Below are 19,563 nucleotides of genomic sequence, written 5' to 3'. Positions count from 1 at the left end.
AAAGAGAATTGTAATGCAATTGACATGTTACCTTGTTAGTGCAAGTGGTCGTGCATCAGTCTCAAAATCTGAAGGTTGTGAGCTCGACCCTCACACGGGGCGCTGTTTTCCATAGTCCACAGTAAAATCATTGTCAATTTCAGAAGATAGTAGGTTGCTCAGAATAGAATAAAGTTTTCTGTCTGTGAAGTTGAGTTTAATTGAAATGGCCGGTGGTTGAATCAATTTTACAGTAAAAGAGCTTTGTAAAACCAACTATTCACGGCCTCGTTAGCGCAGGCGGTAGCGCGTCAGTCTAGTAAACTGAAGGTCGTGAGTTCAACCCTCACACGGGGCTCTGTTTTATTTAGTCCTAACCCTAACTCGAGCCCTTGTTGGAAACCCCATCCCCAGTTGGAAACCCAAGTTTGAGAATGCTCAGACAAAAGTAACTTTTTCTTTCGATGAAGTTCAGTTTGATGGAAATGGCCGGTGGTTGAATCTTTTTTACAGTAAAAAAGAATTTTAAGACAGGTGCCACAAAGTCTCGTTGGCGCAGGCGGTAGCGCGTCAGTGTCGTAACCTGAAAGTCGAGAGTTCGATCCTCACACGGCGCATGATTTATATCTAGCCCAACCCTAACTCTAGCCTTTCCTGTAAGTCCTAGTTGGAAATCCTAGCCTAGTTAAGTTTGATCAAAATGGGCGGTGGTTGAATCAGTTTTACAGTAAAAACAATTGCACAAAATGCAAAAACATAGCGTCGTTGGCGCAGGCGTGTCAGTCTCATAATCTGAAGGTCGTGAGTTCGACCCTCACACGGGGCATACTTTTATATAGTCCTAACTCTAGCCCAGCGGTGGCCAACCCGCGGCTCGCGAGCCGCATGCGGCTCTTTGGCTAGTTTCATGCGGCTCTTTTACGTTCATATCAACATTTGTGTTTATTTTTCGTGCGTATTTGCTTCGCTTGAGTTCAATATGGTATTTTGGTCAAACGCGCATGCGCGTGAGGTGAAATCCCGCAAAGGAGGAGGGACAAACAGAGAGATTGGTTTTGCCCGCTTTTTTTATGAATGGCGACTTTGACTACGGGGCCCATTAGGTCCAGAAAAGCTGACAAGACGCTTGCCAAAATGGCAAGGAAAAAATGCACAGCTAAACGAATATATGACGATGAACACAGGACGTTTTTAACAGAGTTAAAGTTGTTTTTTGTTGAATGCTATGGCAAGCCATTCTGCCTGATATGTCGGACGTCATTGGCGCATTTAAAAGCTTCAAATGGTCAGCGCCACTTCAGCTCACTTCATGCCAATATCGATATGGACTTTGCAAAATGGACTGAATTTCGCAGGCACAAGTTTGGAGACTTTGAAAAGTCAGGCAGAAAAATAGGTACAGTTTTTCAAAAAAATTACGAAGCACTCAGAGACTGTCACACTTGCATTGTTTCAACTGGCTTGGAACATTGCACGGGCTAAAAAGCCATACAATGAAGTGGAGTTCGTTAAAATATGCCTCAGTGACGTTATTGAAATCTTGTCTCCTGAAAACGACGAACTCAAACGAATGGTCTGTCCCGCCACACATAGTAAGTGAAAAAACGTATTATGTTTTTGTTTGTGGAATTTGTTGAACTGAGAGTTTGTCTGTGTGAGACAATGCACACAATGTTCATTGTTGAAAATGTGGTCTTTGGTCTGCGGTTTTAGTACTGTAGGAGTCAATTTGTCATTATCATGTTGGTGCGTGACATAATAATGTCACACAATAAATTTGGCTGAGCAGAGGGGTGTGTGTGTGTGTGTGTGTGTGTGTGTGTGCGTGCGTGTGCGCGTGCGTGCGTGCGCGTGCGTGTTTGTGTGCGTGTGTGTGTGTGTGGGGGGGGGGGGGTGTTCATGTGTGCTCATGTGTATGATGTGGCTCTTTGCGATGACACAGTAAAAAATGTGGCTCTTAGTCTCTGACTGGTTGGCCACCCCTGCTCTAGCCCTAATTGGAAACCCTCATCCTCGTTGGAAACCCCAGTTGGAAAACCCTGGCCACAGTTTGAAACCTTAGTTGGCTTCCCTAACCCGAGTTGCTCAGACTTACAGTCACTTTTTCTTTCTGTGAAGTTCAGTTTGATTGAAATGGCCGGTGGTTTGATCAATTTTACAGTAAAAAAGAATTGTAAAACTGCAAATGCACAGCCTCATTAGTGCAGGTACTAGCATGTCAGTCTCACAATTTGAAGGTCAAGAGTTCGGTCCTCAGGTGGGGCAGACTTTTTATATACCTAGTCCAAACTAGCCCTAACCCTAACTCTAGCCCTAGTTGGAAACCCTAGTCCTAGTTGGAAACCTTAGTTAGAAACCCTACTTTCAGTCGGGAGCAGGTTGCTCAGACTAAAATAACTTTTTCTTCTTTTAAGGGGTAGGGCAGCAAAGTAAGCAGGGATTGTGAATATCAGCAAGCACAGGTTGCTCGACTGGAGTCAAGAGAAACAAATTAAAAATTGTACATAAGATGAAAAATTTGCCTCTTTCTTTTGGCTTTTGTCAATGACATTTGGGGTCATCACAACAAAGATCAAAACAGCACACAAACAGTTTACCTATATTTTCCTCTTTCAATTTGATGATACACTAGACATGAAGATCTGTTTAGATTTGAAATCTTATCCATTAGGCCAGATAGCCATACAGGAAATTCTGACAAGTGATAGCAGTGCAATGATTTTTGAGCATATACAGTAAATCTACAGCCTAGATTCAAGTGAAGTTAACTGACTTTGGATCAGAAGATTAAGGGGTTCAAGTCCCTTCATTGTCAATTTAATGAATGTCAAGAGGAAAGTAGCCTAGTGGATAATGTGTCTAACAATAAATAATAGTTTTTGTTTTGTTTCTGCATTACCCAATACATCTCCTTCACATTGTGACACATTCTCCCATTATCTGTCTGTGTTAGGTAGAGAAAAAGATTTTAAAGGAAAGGTAAGTATTGTTGTGTTGTGTTGTGTTGTATTGTGTGTTGTCATTATCGTATTTTTCGGACTATAGGTCGCGTTTTTTTCATAGTTTGGGTGGGGGGGCCGACTTATACTGAGGAGCGACTTATATGTGATTTTTTTGTCACAAATTTTCAAAATAAAAAAAAATAAAAAAAGTGAAACCGCGATAAACGAACCGTGATGTAGCAAGGGATTACTGTAGTTTGAACTGCAAGTGACGTCAGCGGCGCGGCGGTTGTTTACTTAAATGACAAAGGATTTGATCACGGGATGACAAAGATGACGAAGAGCCCCATGTACTACCGGCATCTTTAGTGGCTTTGCTTGTAAGTGACACGTAGGACGAAGAGTTTGAAGGATTTAATGATTTGGAGTGACACAGAAGGTTTGAAAAACTATTATGGGTTTTACGCACGCCCGGTCCTACTCTATGGAGCTATCTTTCACCTCCGTGGATGAAGGTCGGGGGCCGGCGCTCGGCCGGGTGGCTGTCCGGGGACGGTGGATGGGGCTCGGACAGGGCTTTTACGCACGCCCGGTCCTATTCTATGGAGCTCTCTTCCACCTCCGTGGCTGGGAGTGCCACCTCCGGGGATGGAAGTCCACGCTGCCACACGCCTGGAAGTCGATGCCGGTGCTTGGGGCCGTGTGGCGGGTTAGGGTACTTTGTTAAGGCTAAACAATATTGTTATATACTAATCTGTGGAATAATGACGAGGCTGACATCAGCGGCGCACGCGCAGCGTTGTTGACAAAGGACGAGGAATTTGATCGATGGATTTAATGATTTGGAGTGACACAGATGGTTTGATAATATTGTTGTTTATATGATAGTTATTTGATATCATCATCGGTTTAAAGTCCGCTTTCGAGGCGCCGCTGGGTTGGACTGGGTTCTCGATATGGCCTTCTTCCACCGGGAACAGTCCATGGCCATCTCGTGGTTGATGCCGAGTGCCTTCATGTCGGCTGCCACGGTCATCTGCCAGGTCTTTTTAGGTCGGCCACTGGGTCTTGTTCCCTCTACGTTAGGGGTGTCCAAACATTTTGCAAGGAGGGCCAGATTTGATAAAGTGAAGGGGCCCGGGGGCCAATAGTTTTTTCGGACATTTTTAACTACAAAAATGTCATGCAAATACACACTGTTATAAAACAAATTTCATTGTCACAATTGTCTTTATTTTTCAAATGACAAAATAACCAAATATGAGTCACTCAGGCAGATGTGAACAACTCTAAAAACACAAATTCTGCCTTTCATTCATATCTGAAGAGTCAGATAACATTGAACAAACTGTATGAAATACCTTAAATTTACATGAGTTTAAAATTACTTTTGCCTCATGAACATTTTAAACGGGAGTTATAAGTAATGCAAAGTTGTCTGTTATTATTAAAACTTAAAACTAGTGAATTTTGCTCTTGTCATTTACATTATCTTTCAGAAAATAATAGTTTGTGTCAGGTCTAGAGGTCCATAACATCAACAGTCTTAACATGGCCACTTCGTAGCTTGCTTTAGTAATATTTATTTTTGACTCACAGTCCCGTGTGAAGAATCGCTGTTGTGATGCCAGTTCAGCTTGGAGCTGCTTCACTTTATCAGCGCGGTCACTCCCTGTTAGCTGGTCGTTTGTGTTCGCATGTTTAGTCTGATAGTGTCTCTTTAAGTTGAAATCCTTAAACAAGGCAACCGTCTCTTTACAAATTAGACAAACACAATTGCCTTGATTTTCAGTGATGCACAGTAATCCCTCGCTACATCACGGTTTGTTTATCGCGGTTTCACTACATCGTGGATTTTTTTCCCAAATTGAAAAAAATAATTAAAAGTCAAAATAAAACTTCTAAATTGAGGAATTATGGCACAAAACTTGCCCATACGCCAGCAGAAGGCAAGGAGTGCCCACACAATTGCAGTGTACCTGCACTTGTACATATTTAAAAAACAAAAAAAGGTTATTATAATAAGAGTTCTAAAAACATATTTAGTGTTGTACCTTGTTATAGAAAATTGTTATAATAATAAAAGAGTTCTAAGAACATATTTACAGTATGTACACTTCTACCTTGTTATAAAAAAAAGTATAATAATAAAAGTTGTTCTAAAAACATATTTACAGTTTGTGTTAAGAATTCTCCATGTTATTTATGTTATTCAGCCATGCTTTGATTTGAGGTAGGGTGATTTATTTTGAAGGCCGTTTTCAGGCGATACCACTTCCTTTTTTACGTTCTTGTACATATGTCGGTTACAGTGGTACGGGAGTCATTGGCGATGTAAGTGTGTCTCCTAACAAGAGAAATGAATGATCACATGTGTCTAACCTTTAGGACAATGTAGTATTGCTCCAAATGTTCGTTTAATTTCCTTTAGAGGTCCGTTTGCGCGTGTTAGCACGATCGCGAATTAGCATCTTTCCGCTAACTCGTTAGCCTGCCCAGTACTTCTGCGGCCCGCGGGCCGTAGTTTGGACACCCCTGCTCTACGTTATACGACATAACTTTCTTCACCCAGTCGTTCTCGTCCTTCCTCACTACATGTCCGTACCATCGCAGTCTGCCTCTCCTCACCACATCCACTATGGCCTCCACTCCCATCTTCTGTCTCAGCTCTGCACTGGTCTTTTCCTCCCTCATTGACACACCACACATCCATCTGATCATCCTCATTTCTGCTCTGTTTAGTTTGTCTTCGTGTTCTGTTTTCAGGGCCCATGCCTCACTTCCGTACGTCATACTACTTCTGACACAGGCTGAGTACACTTGGCCTCTCATCTTCAGGGATGGGGCCTTAGATGTTAAAAAGGGCATGAGTTGCCCTGAATTTCTTCCACCCGTTTCTCACCCTTGTGGTCACTGCTAGGTCCACCCCCCCACCAGCATTAAACATGTCTCCAAGGTAGCAGAAGCTGTCCACCACCTCGTACATCTCCCCATCTACCACGAGCCCCTCTTGCTCAGCTGGGTCTGCTTGGGCGACTTCTCCCCTACACCGCTTGCAATGGAAGGTCACACTTGCAGCTAGTAGGCTGCCTTTTACTCCGCTGCATCTTCGGTGTACCCATCTCTGGCAACCCTTGCACCGGATAGAGTTAGCTTGCACTCCCTTCCCGCAAACTCCACATGGCCATGCTCCTGACTGCGATATCACTCCCAGGCCAGCACCACCGACCATGACCTTTGATTTTGCCGCATTCACCTTCATTCCTTTCACTTCCAGGCATGTCTTCCAGGCCGCTAGCTTCCTAGCTAGGTCTTCTCGGCTGTGAGCCATCAATACCAGGTCATCCGCGTAGAGCAGCTCCCATGGCAGTCCACCCCTCACTTCCCTCGATACCACATCCATCACGATAGCAAACAGTAATGGGCTGAGCACTGATCCCTGGTGCACCCCTACCCTTACTTCAAACCCATTACTGTCGCCAACTCCTGTTCTAACAGTTGTGCAGGCTCTGCAATAGAGAGCCATCACAGCCTTGACCAGTCCCTCTTCCACACGACTTCCTTAGGGCCCACCTCACCACCTCCCTTGGCACCCTGTCGAACGCTTTTTCCAGGTCGACAAAAGCGAAGTACAACCTCTTCCTCTTCTCCTGGTGTTTCTCTTGCATCTGTCGGATGACAAAAATTGCGTCTGTTGTACCTTTACCAGGCATGAAGCCATACTGCATCTCGTCCACCTTTACCCGTGTCCTCACCCTCCTTTCCAACACCCTCTCTAATAACTTCATTCCATGCTCCAGCAGCTTTATGGCCCTGTATGACCCGCATGCGAGTGGGTCCCCCTTCCCTTTGAATAGAGGCACCAGGACGCTTCTTGTCCAGTCCTCCGGAATGTGCCTCTCAGCGATGACACTGTTATACAGGTCGGTCATCCACTGCACACCGACGTCTCCCGCTGCCTTTAGCATCTCTGCCACCACTCCAGATGTTCCAGCTGCCTTTCCATCCTTCATGGCCTTCATGGCTTTTCCCACTTCTGTCCGTGTGATCGGGCCACATTCACCCTCCACTTCGTCGCATCCCGCCTCACCATCTCAGTCATTCTCCACATTCAGCAACGCAGTTGGCCCGCGGGCCGTAGTTTGGACACCCCTGCCTAGGAGGATTATTCTGCCTCTTGTGTTGAAAGGTCTGTTCCTAACTTTTGCCAAGGTCTTTCAGGGCACCCTGATGGCATGAGTGAGTCTTTTGGGTTGTGTCGCTCTTGTATGCATGTCCTGCAGTTCAGTACCATTTCGTTCACTTGCTGGCTGAGTCCCGGCCACCACACAGATTGACGTGCACGTGCTTTACATTTCACGACACCTAAGTGTCCTTCATGTAATTTGAATAGCACGTCGTTCCTCATTGCAGAAGGTATTACCAGTCGTGTGTCCTTTAGCAGTAAGCCATCTTTCACTGTTAATGTAGCTCGCTCCAGCCAGTAGTTTTTCAGCGCTGGTTCCTGTTTTGCATGTGCTGGCCATCCTTCCATGCACATGACACGCGAGCAGACACTGTCGGCTTTCAACTGCTCTTTCAGGTTTTCTGGATATGATGAGCCGACAGGTAGACTCTCAGTGACACAGTCTGTTAGAGTGGTGCTTACTCTAACTTATTTTTGCAAGAACCACACGGGAGACAGTATGCCCTTTTTAAGCATTTGCAAATGGAGAACCATTCGTCGCTGTGCGTACAGCGATGATCGAATGAGGTCTGGCTTAGGCCTCTTGCAAGAGCATATTTATTAAGAACAAGCAGGGTGGGGGTGACATTGGACATGTTTGGTGGTCACCTCAGCAACTGGTTAATCAGTGCGGAGGGTCCCAGCTCATTGTTTTACAAGGTCGTGGAAACAGAAACTAGTGGAGCATTTTCGATGACTAACTAAGCAAGAATGTTTCCACACCATTTGGAAAGTTTCAACAACTGAATGGTTAAACTTTTCAGAGTCAAGGAAAGGTAAAAGGTTTAAACAAAGTTAATAATTCTAGTCTACATTCCAACATAATCATACGAGCAAGATAATCTGTAAACCCTAACACAGTCCACAAATATGTTTGTGCTCTCCATCAGCTCCTGGTCATCAGTGGACATGCGTAATTTTACAGGTGCACGTGAAAGTGTGTCTGCTGTCCAAAGCGACTTTCCTGGTACGTGCACGATGGAGTATGAGTAGCGCATCAGCCTCATCCTGAAACCCTGGATTCTCTGTGGCAAAAGATCCAGTGCTTGGGCTCCGAGCAGGCTGAGAAGGGGTTTATGGTCGGTCTCCAGGCAAAACTCCTTTCCGATGAGGAAATCCCGAAACCGTTCACAGGCCCATGTGAGGCCCATGTGAGGCCCAGAGCCTCCTTCTCCACCTGTGCGTATCGTTGCTCAGTTGGAGTGAGTGACCGTGATGCGTATGCCACAGGCTTCCATCCTTCCCCCCATTTCTGGAGAATTACGCCCCCAACCCATACGATGATGCATCAGCAGATACTTTGGTGTCTCTGCCCGGGTCATACATAGCCTGCACCGGAGGAGAGGACAGAGCTTTCTTTCGGTCTTCAAACGCTGCTGCCTGGTCCACGTCCCAGACCCAGCAGTTTTTCTTTGAGAAGAGGTCACGGAGCGGTTTATCTTTTTCAGCTAGCTGGGGAATAAACCTTCCCAGCTGGTTGACCATGCCGAGAAAACTCCTTAATTCACTCAGATGTGTGGGCTCTGTCATGTCTGTGATGGCCTCTGTCTTTCTTGGGTCAGGGCGGATGCCTGCGGCTGTGATGATATGGCCCAGGAAGACTACTTCGCTCTTGGAGATTTCACACTTGTCCACATTCAGTGTGATGCCTGCTTTTTCCAGTCTTTGTAGCACGGCATTAAGTCGAGTGTCATGCTCTTCCTGGTCCCGCCCCCACACCAACAGATCATCGATGTGACAAACCACACCGTTGAGCCCCTCTGTGATCTCCGCCATCCCGCACTGGAAATGCAGAGAACTTGCAGAGAAGAACCAGTGGAAACACAGAGTCATTGTCTGTCTTTTTGTACCTTTAATCAGGATTCTGCTATTGGCTGTAATGAAGATTTGGCACACAAAACGTTTGTATATTCCTGAAACTGTTAAAGCAGTGCTTTCAGGCCTCCTCAGTTTAACATTGTTTTAGTGATCAACACACCAAAACATCTGCAACAGAGAAAACTTGGCATTTTTTCTTTTGGTTTTTGTTGAACTGTAAACTTACAATGGAGGGGTCTGCAGTCCATCTCGGGCCATGGTAAAGGGGCTGATCGGAAACCAGCTTATGGGGACGAGGACCGGGTGGATGAACTCAATCTGTTCTTCAACAGATTTGATTCCGCCTCCCCCCCACCCCTTCACCTCGATCTGCATCTCATTCTGCTACCTTCAACACTCCAGCCCCCCCGCCAGCTCACCAACCCCCTCTCACCCCCCCCCCCCCCCGAATCACTCTTCTGTCTCCACTCCATCACCCCGGTCTTCCGACATCCCCCTCTCCTTTACAGATCTTGAGGTGAGGAGTCACCTCAGAAAGATCAAAGCAGGAAAGACCCCGGGCCCAGACGGCATCTGGCCGAGACTGCTCAGGGACTGTGTGGACCAGCTGAGTGGTGTGGTCAGGTACCTGTTCAAACTGAGCCTGAGCCTGAACAAGGTCCCAGTACTGTGGAAGACCTCCTGCGTGGTCCCTGTACCAAAGGTGCCGTGCCCCAAGGAGCCTAACCACTTCAGGCCTATTGCCTTGACTTCCCACCTGATGAAGACTATGGAGAGGATCATCCTGGGTCACCTGCGTTCCCTAGTGGGAGCGCAGCTGGACCCCCTGAAGTTTGCTTACCGGCCTGGTGTTGGGGTGGACAATGCAGTGATTTATTTACTGCACAGAACACTGCTTCACCTGGAGGACAACAGGAGCACTGGGAGGATCATGTTCTTCGATTTCTCCAGCGCTTCTAACACCATCTAGCCGTCACTGCTTAGGGTGAAGATGGAGAAGGCGGGTGTGGACGAGCGCCTGGATGCATGGACAACGGACTTCCTCACCGACCGGCCGCAGTATTTGAGGTTACATCGCTGTGAGTACGACGTTGTGCGCTGCAGCACTGGTGTCCCCCAGGGTACGGTGCTCTCTCCTTTCCTTTTCACCCTGTTCACTTCAGACTTTACCCACGACACCGCTCACTGCCACATCCAGAAGTTCTCCGACGACACGGCCATTGTTGGAAATGTCGCGGAGGGGAATGATCTGGAATATAGGTTGGTCATCAAGGACTTTGTCAGCTGGTGTGAGCTCAACCAGCTTCAGCTGAACACCAGCAAGACGAAGGAGTTGATTGTGAGCTTCGGGAGGACAGCACCCATCTTCACTCCGGTGAATATCCAGGGATCGGACATTGAGGTAGTGGAGAACTACAAATTCCTGGGTGTTCACCTTAACAACAAACTGGACTGGGCTGGACTGGACTGATCACATCCATATCCTGTACAAAACGTTTTGCATGGTGTGCAAATTATTTTTGTGTGAATTTATTTTTGTTCCTTGTTATTTGTATATAGTTTGTAGCAGTGATCCCCAACCTTTTTTGCGCCACGGACCGGTTACGTGTCAGAAATATTTTCGCGGACCGGCCTTTATATAAATAAATAATAGATGTATATAACTAAATAATACATTTATATAAATAAATAATACATTTATAATAAATATAGGAATACGATGAAATAAAATGATACGACTGGCATAAAAACAAGTATAAATGACATTAAAATAAAACTCACCATTACATTGAATTAGTGGGAGCACTGAGCTTGTTTCTCAGAAACGAGCCGGTCCCATCTAGGCGTAATCGGAGACAATGACACCCGAAGTGGTTAAGGTTTGTCTTTTAATGCAGGATGCTTGGTCTCCATGTGCCGAAGCAGTTTTGAGGGCTTCACTGATTTATTGATTGATTGATTGATATCTTTATTTCGAACATCCAAAACAAAAAAGAAAAACAAAAAAACAAAAAACAAAACAAATAACACTCTAAAGTGCCACATAAGTCCATACAACAACAAAAATAAACCAACAAATAGAAGTAAATACATTAAATAAATTAATTAATTAATAATAATAATACATAAGTAAATAAAAAAATAAAGAATGCTCGAAAAGGAGTAGGAGGAAGCATAGCTTTTTAGATTCCTACCCCTTTCTCACTTCATCCATTAAACCAACGATTCAACATACTATACTGTAATTCTACAATATAACACAAGTAGACAAACTTGCACACTTATTGTTCTGTTTCATTTTTACTTGTGTGTAGCCCTTTGGCACTCTTAGCCTTTGTACCCGCTAAACAACATATTTTTATACATTTTTTTAAACTGGTGGATATTTGGACTTTGCTTGAGTTCCTCACTTAGATTGTTCCATAGTTTGACCCCGGTTATAGTTATACAGAAACTTTTTAAGGTTGTTCTTATGTTTAAGATTTTGAAGTTGTGATTCCCTCTTAACTTATAACCTCCCTCCCGATGCCTCCTCATTGCCTCGTTAGCTAGCCTGTTGCCACATATTATGCAGTGTGGGCTTGGCGCGTCATAGTCTTTTAAATGCAGCTTTCCTTTTCTTAGAAGTCGTAGCCTCTTCTTCTTCCGTCTCCTCATTGGGCTTTTTTCCCTTTCCGAAGAAGCTTTCCAAACATCTCTGTTTCTTGCTCATTTTTGCTTGCTTCGCGGGCTCAACTGAGGTGACATGTCACGTGACCGAGACGAGCGTCTTGACCTGAACCGACGGATGTAATTGGGAGAGAATCGCCAATTTTTTTATATTTTTCAAAATAAATACTTACTCATTTTTGTTAGCTTTGCGGGCTCGACTGGGGAAACATGTCACGTGACCGGGACGAGCGTCTTGACCTGAATTAATTGATCGTCGATTAAAACTTTTTTTTTTTTTTTTTTTCTGTGTGGCTTGGCGGCCCGGTACCAAGTGACCCACGGACCGGTACCGGTCCGCGGCCCGGTGGTTGGGGACCACTGGTTTGTAGCACTGTCTTGTTGATATTAAGTTGCGATAGAAACCGGTGGTAAGTTAGACTTCGAGGGCACTTCCTGTTTCCGGGAAAGAAGCGGGAAGGTGACGTGATGCAACAGCGCAATAGTTAACGGCCGACCTAGGATGCGTCATCGCGAAGCTACTAAGTCAAAACAGTAAAGTACCCGGTTGTTCACTGGCATGCCAAAATATGTGTTGTCACCAGTTCTACGGTGTGGCTGTGATGTCAACGAATTAAGATCACAGTAAACATCTGTAACAAAGAACTCTCGTCTCTTTAGTGAAGAAACTGGCACACTTGGGATTTGAGGCTTTCCCACCAAACGGTTTGCAAATAGGTTCATTTCTCGAGGCTTCATGTGCACCCCCCCCTGCTGGTCAAAAGGAGTAATTTATTCCATTAATGAGAATTACATTCACCTTTATATTTTGCTTCATGTAGCCTGATCAAAATGAATAAAACTTCTCTCTGTATGTGCATTCACGTGTAACACTGAAGGAGGTGGACGTGTGTTTCAATATGTAAATAAATAACATCATTGTCTATTAAGAAACTAAAAGTTGATGGAACACATTTTGTTTTGAAGGGCTGTTGTGTTTTAACAAGGAAAGACTGATGTACTGATGTGCTTATGGATAAAGATGACTTGTACTTGTGATTGTGCTTGTGAACAGTAAAGATTCAAGAATTTTTATTTGCCATGTTTGAGCGTGTCAAACAAGGAATTTGACTTCGGTACATCACAGCCTCTGTTCAACATTTAGGTAACTAACAACACTCAGGACGTGTGAAAAATGACAAATATTCTCCCAGGAGGGCAACGAAAAGCTCAAAACTCCAACTAGGGCAAATGAGAAACCTTGAGAAGAGACCACAGATGGGAGGGTCCCTCTTCCAGGATGACCAGGCTGCAATGGATGCAGAGAGGACACATAGTACAAATAGTGTAGAGTCTACACTGTAGACAATTCAAAAAAAGGTGTGGAGAGCGGGATGTTGTTGCACAGCAATGACTCTGAGACTCTAAGAGTGGTGTGAGTTCATCAGAGCAACAGCCTGGGGGAAGAAGCTGTCTCTGTGTCTGCTGGTTTGGGCGTACAGAGCTCTATAACGCCGTCTGGAGGGGAGTAGTTCAAACAGACTGCAACCTGGGTGAGAAGGGTCTGTAGAGATGTTACTTGCACGTTTCCTGGTCCTGGGCAGGTACAAGTCTTGGATAGATGGGAGGTTGATTCCAATGATCTTTTCTGCAGTCCTGACTGTCTGTTGCAGTCTGTGCTTGTCTTGTTAGGAGGCCGATCCAAACCAGACAGTGATGGAGATGCAGAGGACAGACTGGATCATGGCAGTGTAGAAGGTCTTCCCGCAGCAGGTTGAACTTCTTGAGCTGTCTCGGGAAGTACAGCCTCTGCTGGGCCTTCTTCCGGACAGAGTCTATGTGGCCGGTCCATTTCAGGTCCCGAGAGATTGTGGTTCCCAGGAACTTGAAGGTGTCTGTGGAGAGAATAGTATTACTGCGGATAGTGAGGGGTGAAAATGGTGAAGGGTCTCGCCTGAAGTCCACTGTCATCTCCACAGTCTTGAGCGGGTTCAGCTCAAGGTGGTTTTGGCTGCGCGTGGACCAGCCGCTCCACCTCCTGTCTGTACGCAGTCTCGTCACCGTCCCGGATCAGTCCGATGAGAGTGGTGTCGTCCGCATACTTCAGGAGCTTCACAGGAGAGTCACCTGAGGAGAAATTGTTGGTGTAGAGAGAGAAGAGCAGTGGGGAGAGGACGCACCCCTGAGGGGAGCCAGTATTGATGGTCCGGGTGTCGGATGTGATGCTCCCCGGCCTCACACTGTTGGTCAGGAAGCTGGTGATCCACTGACAGGTGGAGGCAGGCACCGCGAGCTGGATGAGCTTCTGTTGGAGGATGTCAGGAGCGATGGTGTTGAACGCCGAGCTGAAGTCCACAAACAGGATCCTGGCGTACGTTCCTGGGGTGTGCAGGTGGTGCAGGACGTAGTGCAGTCCCATGTTGACCGCATCATCCACCGACCTGTTTGCCCAGTAGGCAAAGTGGAGGGGGTCAAGCATGGGGCCCGTGACATCCTTCAGGTGGTTCAACACTAACCTCTCCAAAGATTTCATGACCACAGATGTCAGAGCGACAGGTCTATAGTCATTCAAACCTGTGATGGCGGGCTTCTTGGCCACCGGAACGATGGTGGAGCTCTTGAAGCACGAGGGCACCTCACACAGCTCCAGGGAACGGTTGAAGATCCGTGCAAAGGTGGGTGCCAGCTCAGCACAGACTTTCAAGCAGGAAGGTGACACGCCGTCTGGGCCCGGTGCCTTCCTGATCTTTTGGCCTCTGCAAGAGAGAGAGTAGGTGACAACGGTGATGGAGGTGTGGACAGAGCGGTTGTGGGGGGTTGTGAGTATGTTGATTGTGCTGCAGGAGGTCCTGTAGTGTGGGAGGACCGATCAAACCTAGAGTAGAACCTGTTTAGCTGGTTTGCAAGCCTTGGGCTCTCCACAGGACAAGGGGTTTGTTTCTTGAAGCCCGTGATGCTCTGCAGGCCTTTCCACACTGTTGAGGGATCAGGATTGGCAGAGAGGTGTCTCTCCAGGCTCTCCCCGTAACACTTGCTGGCTTTCCTGACCTCTCGGTTCAGTGTGTTTCTGGTCTGCTTGAACAGGTCCCGGTCGCCGCTCCTGGAGGACTCCTCCTTGACTTTGCGCAGCCTCCTGAGGTTCGGTGTAAACCAAGGTTTGTCGTCGTTGTACGTGCAGAAGGTCTTGGTCTGCACACACAGATCCTCACAAAAACTGATGTATGATGTGACAGTGTCAGTGAGTTCATGCAGGTCTGAAGTTGCAGCTTCAAAAACTCCCCAATCGGTGCAGTCAAAGCAGGCTTGGAGGTCCTGCCTAGACTCCACTGTCCACTTCCTCACAGTCCTCACCACAGACTTAGAAGTCTTTAATTTCTGCCTGTAGGCCGGGATCAGATGAACTAGACAGTGGTCCGAGAGTCCTAAAGCTGCACGAGCCACAGTGGTGTGCATCCTTAATTACGGTGTAGCAGTGGTCCAGTGTCTGTGCCCCTCTGGTGGGACACGTTATGTGCTGTCTGTACTTGGGGAGTTCGTGTGCGAGGTTCGCCCTGTTAAAATCACCCAGAACAATGATTAGTGAATTTGGTAGAGGTTTCTCCATGTCTGTCACCTGGTCAGCCAGCATCTGCGTGGCTTCACTCGCACGTGCGTGTGGTGGAATGTAAAGAGCCGCCATGACGATCGAGGAGAACTCCCGTGGTGAATAGAACGGCCGGCAGTTTATGAAAACTGTGTTGGGAAAAAGATACTTTTTATCATTGGATTCTATGTATCTACTTATGTGTGCAAGATCTTCCACAGTATGTGACAATTTGACCTCGTGATAATGACTTGGGAGCATATGGCTGGCTAAGGAGCACATGACTGGAGTCATGAGTCGCGCTATACAATAAACTCCTTAGTTAGCTATTCATGAACAGATCATGAGTTTGTTATGAGATGGTTGAAGCAGACAAACGTCTTATTTAATCCAAAGTCACGAGTACGCCACAGATGTATGCATCCCAGGGGCACTAAGACTACGTCTTTGTTAAGCTAAAGTCATGAGATGACCATACTGCTCTTTCCATAATAGCATCCCTGTTGTTCTGTGGTCATGAGATGTAATTATGAGATGTCCTTCCTGTTTAAGAAACTATGCATTCATGTAGACTTCCCCCATTGTTGTTCCTCAATAAAAGACACGAACAAACTGGAGGAAGGGCGTGAATCTCAGCCACACTTGCTGTGTGTCTGGTTTACGCCCTTCTGCAGAAGTCGCTTGCCATCGAAGACATCTCCTGCCTCTGTGAGATTCTTTTCAGATAAATGTTGTGAACCCAACAAAGTGTTTCTAGGAGAGGGCTGCAAGACTCTTTCAACACCGTGACATCAGTACACCAACGTTCATTAATACAGAAACAGATACCACCTCCCTTTGATTTTCCGGTGAGCTCCGCGCTGCGATCTACACGCATTAGCCGAAACCCAGCTAACTCCACGGCGTGGTGGGGGGTGCGTCCGTCAAGCCACGTTTCAACGAAGCACAGCGCGGCGGATCTGCTCAAGTCCGTGTTCTTTGAAGTGAGGAGCAGTGCTTGTGCAATTGAGGGGGGCGGTTATTGGTTTTTGTTCAAAAACAATATTTCTTTGCCAAATTACAATAGACTGACATGTGCCCATTCAAATAGGTACCACGAGAAATTAAACTGCATTGATAAACGAGGGCTTAAATGTGATTGTCTGTCTGCACTCGGCATTATTTCTCTGTTTATGTGAACATGTTCACATATACGTGTATGTCGGTATGAATTATGTGAACGTATGACTGTTGCACAGAGTATGATATAGGCGGCTATCCGTTATTGATATTTTCACAGAGAAAGAATGCTCCGCTTTCGCAGAACATCAAAAAAAATTCAGATAGACTCTTATTGTTCCTCCCCACGGAAATCTTTAGTAAAAGGCGAAAGATTTATTCGATCTGAAGAGAAACGAGTGATCTGAAAATCTGAGTCAAAACGGGCCACCCCACAGCTGGTCTCACCAAATTCACAGGCGGTCTCACACTCAAATTGCAGCAACCATTCCTTCTAATACAAAAAATAGACGTTCCTAGATTTACTATACTTAGAAGGACTCAACCTAAATAGAAGGTTTAAACGAGTATTTTGTGTTCAGTAATGTCTTTTTTACTTCAAACCTTGTTGGCGCACAGGATTGTAGGTACCTGATCGAACACTGACGGCGCTCGTTCTTTCAAACTGCGTCACCTATCGATTGAGCGTCTATTTTGAGTATTGAAGGTAAAAACGGTTGTATGTCTTGGTACGTGTACTTTTGGTATGAGAGAACGGGAAATGATCCTATCTCTGTGTTTTATTTGAAAATGTGTAATTTCATTATTTTATTCAACACAAATCGGGAAACAAAATTCGATCGTAAAGGGAAATGTGCTTTCGGCAGTTTCCAAACATTTTATTAATGCTGCGTTTGTCATGTCTCGTCCCCAGTTTTGCCATGTGTCCCTGATCATGTCCAAAGTTTCTGTCAGTGTGTCTGTGTGCTCGCCCCTCCCCTCCTGTGTGCCCATGATCAGTGTGATCATTCTCACCTGCCTCTTGTTGCCTGTCGCGTATTTAAGTCCTGTCTGTGTGTTACTCCCTGTCGGAGCATTGATGAGGTTTACTGTCGTGAGGTTTGTTCGGTTCCTGTCTTTTGTCTCACGTCTCTGTTCGGTTCCTGTTGTTGGTTTTGTTAATCAGTTATGTCAGTGTACCGAGTCTGTTAGTTTGAGTTCCGTCAATAAACCCTGGTCCAAGCTGCACTTGGTCGCCCTGCTCCATTTCCACCCCGAATTCGTGACAGCGTTAGACTTATATATAATCACATCAATATAATCTCCAGTAGTGGCTGCACTTATGTGTTCACATGATGAGTAGAAAGGAAATGTGCAAGCAACTGCACAAAGTTGTTTTCTCCGAAGTGTTGTGCAAACAGGATATATCATCGGTCAGGCGAGAGCGAGGCGAACGTGCAGCTGGCGAGAACATCTCGAGATCGGTGAGGAATGAGAACAACATCCCGTCCTTGTGGTCGGAAAAACCCAACCGCCAGACAGCTGCACTCACTGATAACACCCAGTGGGGAGGAGACGGCCATCGACCAATCATCTCACAATGTTTTGCATGTTTAATTATTCATATTGTGTTTCTTTATAACTGGGCAACCCGGAAGAATGTGTTGTCTCTTGATGGTCACAAGAACACACACGTTTTAGTGTGAGGGACCCGGGACCCAGGCGCCTGTATTAGCTTGCTTTGTCAGGAATAAACAATTGGTAAATTCGGTCTGATTGATCTACTGGTCTTCTCTTTGACAGAACGAACTCGCAAAATTGTTAGGTGCGCCAGTGTGTGGATTAGGACATAGCAACTCATGTGTTAAGTGTTGATCGCAATTTGGAGTCAGATCAATAACTAAAATCCGTATCCTAACAATTTCTTGGTGACCCCGACGTGATGTCAAGAGAAGGGTAATTGACAAACTCGTGGTCTGCACCCAGGGCACCGGACAGTTGTCAGGGACACTGCCTCCCGGTCGGCGAACCGTCGTGATAAGGATAAGCGCTGTCACACAACGTTGAGCTGTTACGACGTCTCCTCAACCCTGAGTACTCACCACTGATAAGGTAAGCAGAATACCTGCTACTAGAAGTCGAAATTCTGAAAATTGAAAGAGGAAATTTAAGAGGAGACTGTCGTTCAGATCAAATAAGGTGTGCAAGAAGCTAAGATACATACGGTGGATAAGTTTGGAACTTACGTGTGTAACGTGTACGGTAAAGTCAGGGACTTACGCGTACTAAGGATAGGTCAGGGACCTAGTGCTTCGTCGTGGCGGACAAGTTTTGCGGTGACGACCGTATTCAAATAGCTGGGGTGTTTTTGAGGTCCCCGAGGAGAAGTGAGGCCTCCTCAAAAAGTATCCGGTGGTAACAGTTCTTCCTGTGAGAGACCAGACCGCTAAAATATCCAAAATGAGCAACCAAATTGGGGGGAATGTGTGTGAGAGGAATGAATGGAGTGAGATTGAAGGAATGTATGCTGATGTGGAAGCACAAATCGTGAGTGGCATTGACCGAAAGAAAGTGGCAAAGAAGCTACATGAGAGATGGATTCGAATCCCTTTGTCTGTGTGTTCTGTGTTCGTGCGTAATCTCTGTAAAGTTTGTGTCAGTCTGTCGTCGTTCGTCTGAGCTCTGTGTGCGCGCTTTGTGTATTGGCGTGCGGATACGTGTGTGTATGTGCGGTTGTGTGCGCGCTCGGTGTGTGTGCGTTTATGTGCACACCCCGTGTGGGTGCGGCCGTGTGAGGAGGAAGACGCCACATATCAGAGAATGTTCAAGAAAGGAGGGGGATCGGTGGGCTCCAAGGCGTGGAATGGCGCTATACCGGCGGGGGTGGGGGCCAGCGGGACGCGCGGGCCTGGCCAGATCGTGGCGTCAACATTGATACGCTGACCCCCTACCCCCCCCCCCCCCCCCCCGTCCAGGGCCGCTGTGCCGAGGAGTCCGCAAAGGCGGGGCTGGGTCCCCCCGGGAGAGGTCAATGTCGAGGAGAACTGAGGCAAGACGAGGGGAGATCAAATGTTGATGAGCAAAGGGTGCATGACCAACAGCGAACGTGCTTGATTGAAACTGAAACATCACTGGTACTAATGTTTAACAGTTTGCAAATAGGCGAGAGAGGGGCATGCTTGCAATACTCATTAAAATACTAATGTATGTGTACCTGTGGGTCTTAGGAAAACAGTTGGGCCGTGGCAGCAGTGATTTATGCCAGGACGCTACACATTCGGCCCGAGACAGATAGAAAGAGGGAGTGAGAGAAGGAAGGGGGGCTAACTCGTAAATAAAAAGTCAAAGTCAAAGTCTGCTTTATTGTCAATCTCTTCACATGCCAAGAC

At 46.3% G+C, this 19,563-nt stretch overlaps 1 long non-coding RNA gene and 2 other non-coding genes across 3 annotated transcripts; 2 read left to right on the top strand and 1 right to left on the bottom strand.

The window, feature by feature from the left end:
* Nucleotides 1-231: 231 nt before the first annotated feature.
* On the top strand, nucleotides 232-17,954 carry LOC119119053. Its single transcript, XR_005097077.1, has 2 exons — nucleotides 232-282; nucleotides 17,740-17,954. It is a non-coding gene; the product is annotated as an uncharacterized LOC119119053 (long non-coding RNA).
* Nucleotides 265-337, top strand: trnat-agu. Its single transcript has one exon. It is a non-coding gene; the product is annotated as a tRNA-Thr (tRNA).
* LOC119119056 lies at nucleotides 16,484-16,597 on the bottom strand. The gene has a single exon (XR_005097078.1). It is a non-coding gene; the product is annotated as a U5 spliceosomal RNA (small nuclear RNA).
* Nucleotides 17,955-19,563: the final 1,609 nt, after the last annotated feature.

Source organism: Syngnathus acus, unplaced genomic scaffold, assembly GCF_901709675.1.
Source record: "Syngnathus acus unplaced genomic scaffold, fSynAcu1.2, whole genome shotgun sequence".
NCBI classification, from domain to species: Eukaryota; Metazoa; Chordata; class Actinopteri; order Syngnathiformes; family Syngnathidae; genus Syngnathus; species Syngnathus acus.
This window is presented reverse-complemented; position numbering and strand designations above follow the sequence as displayed.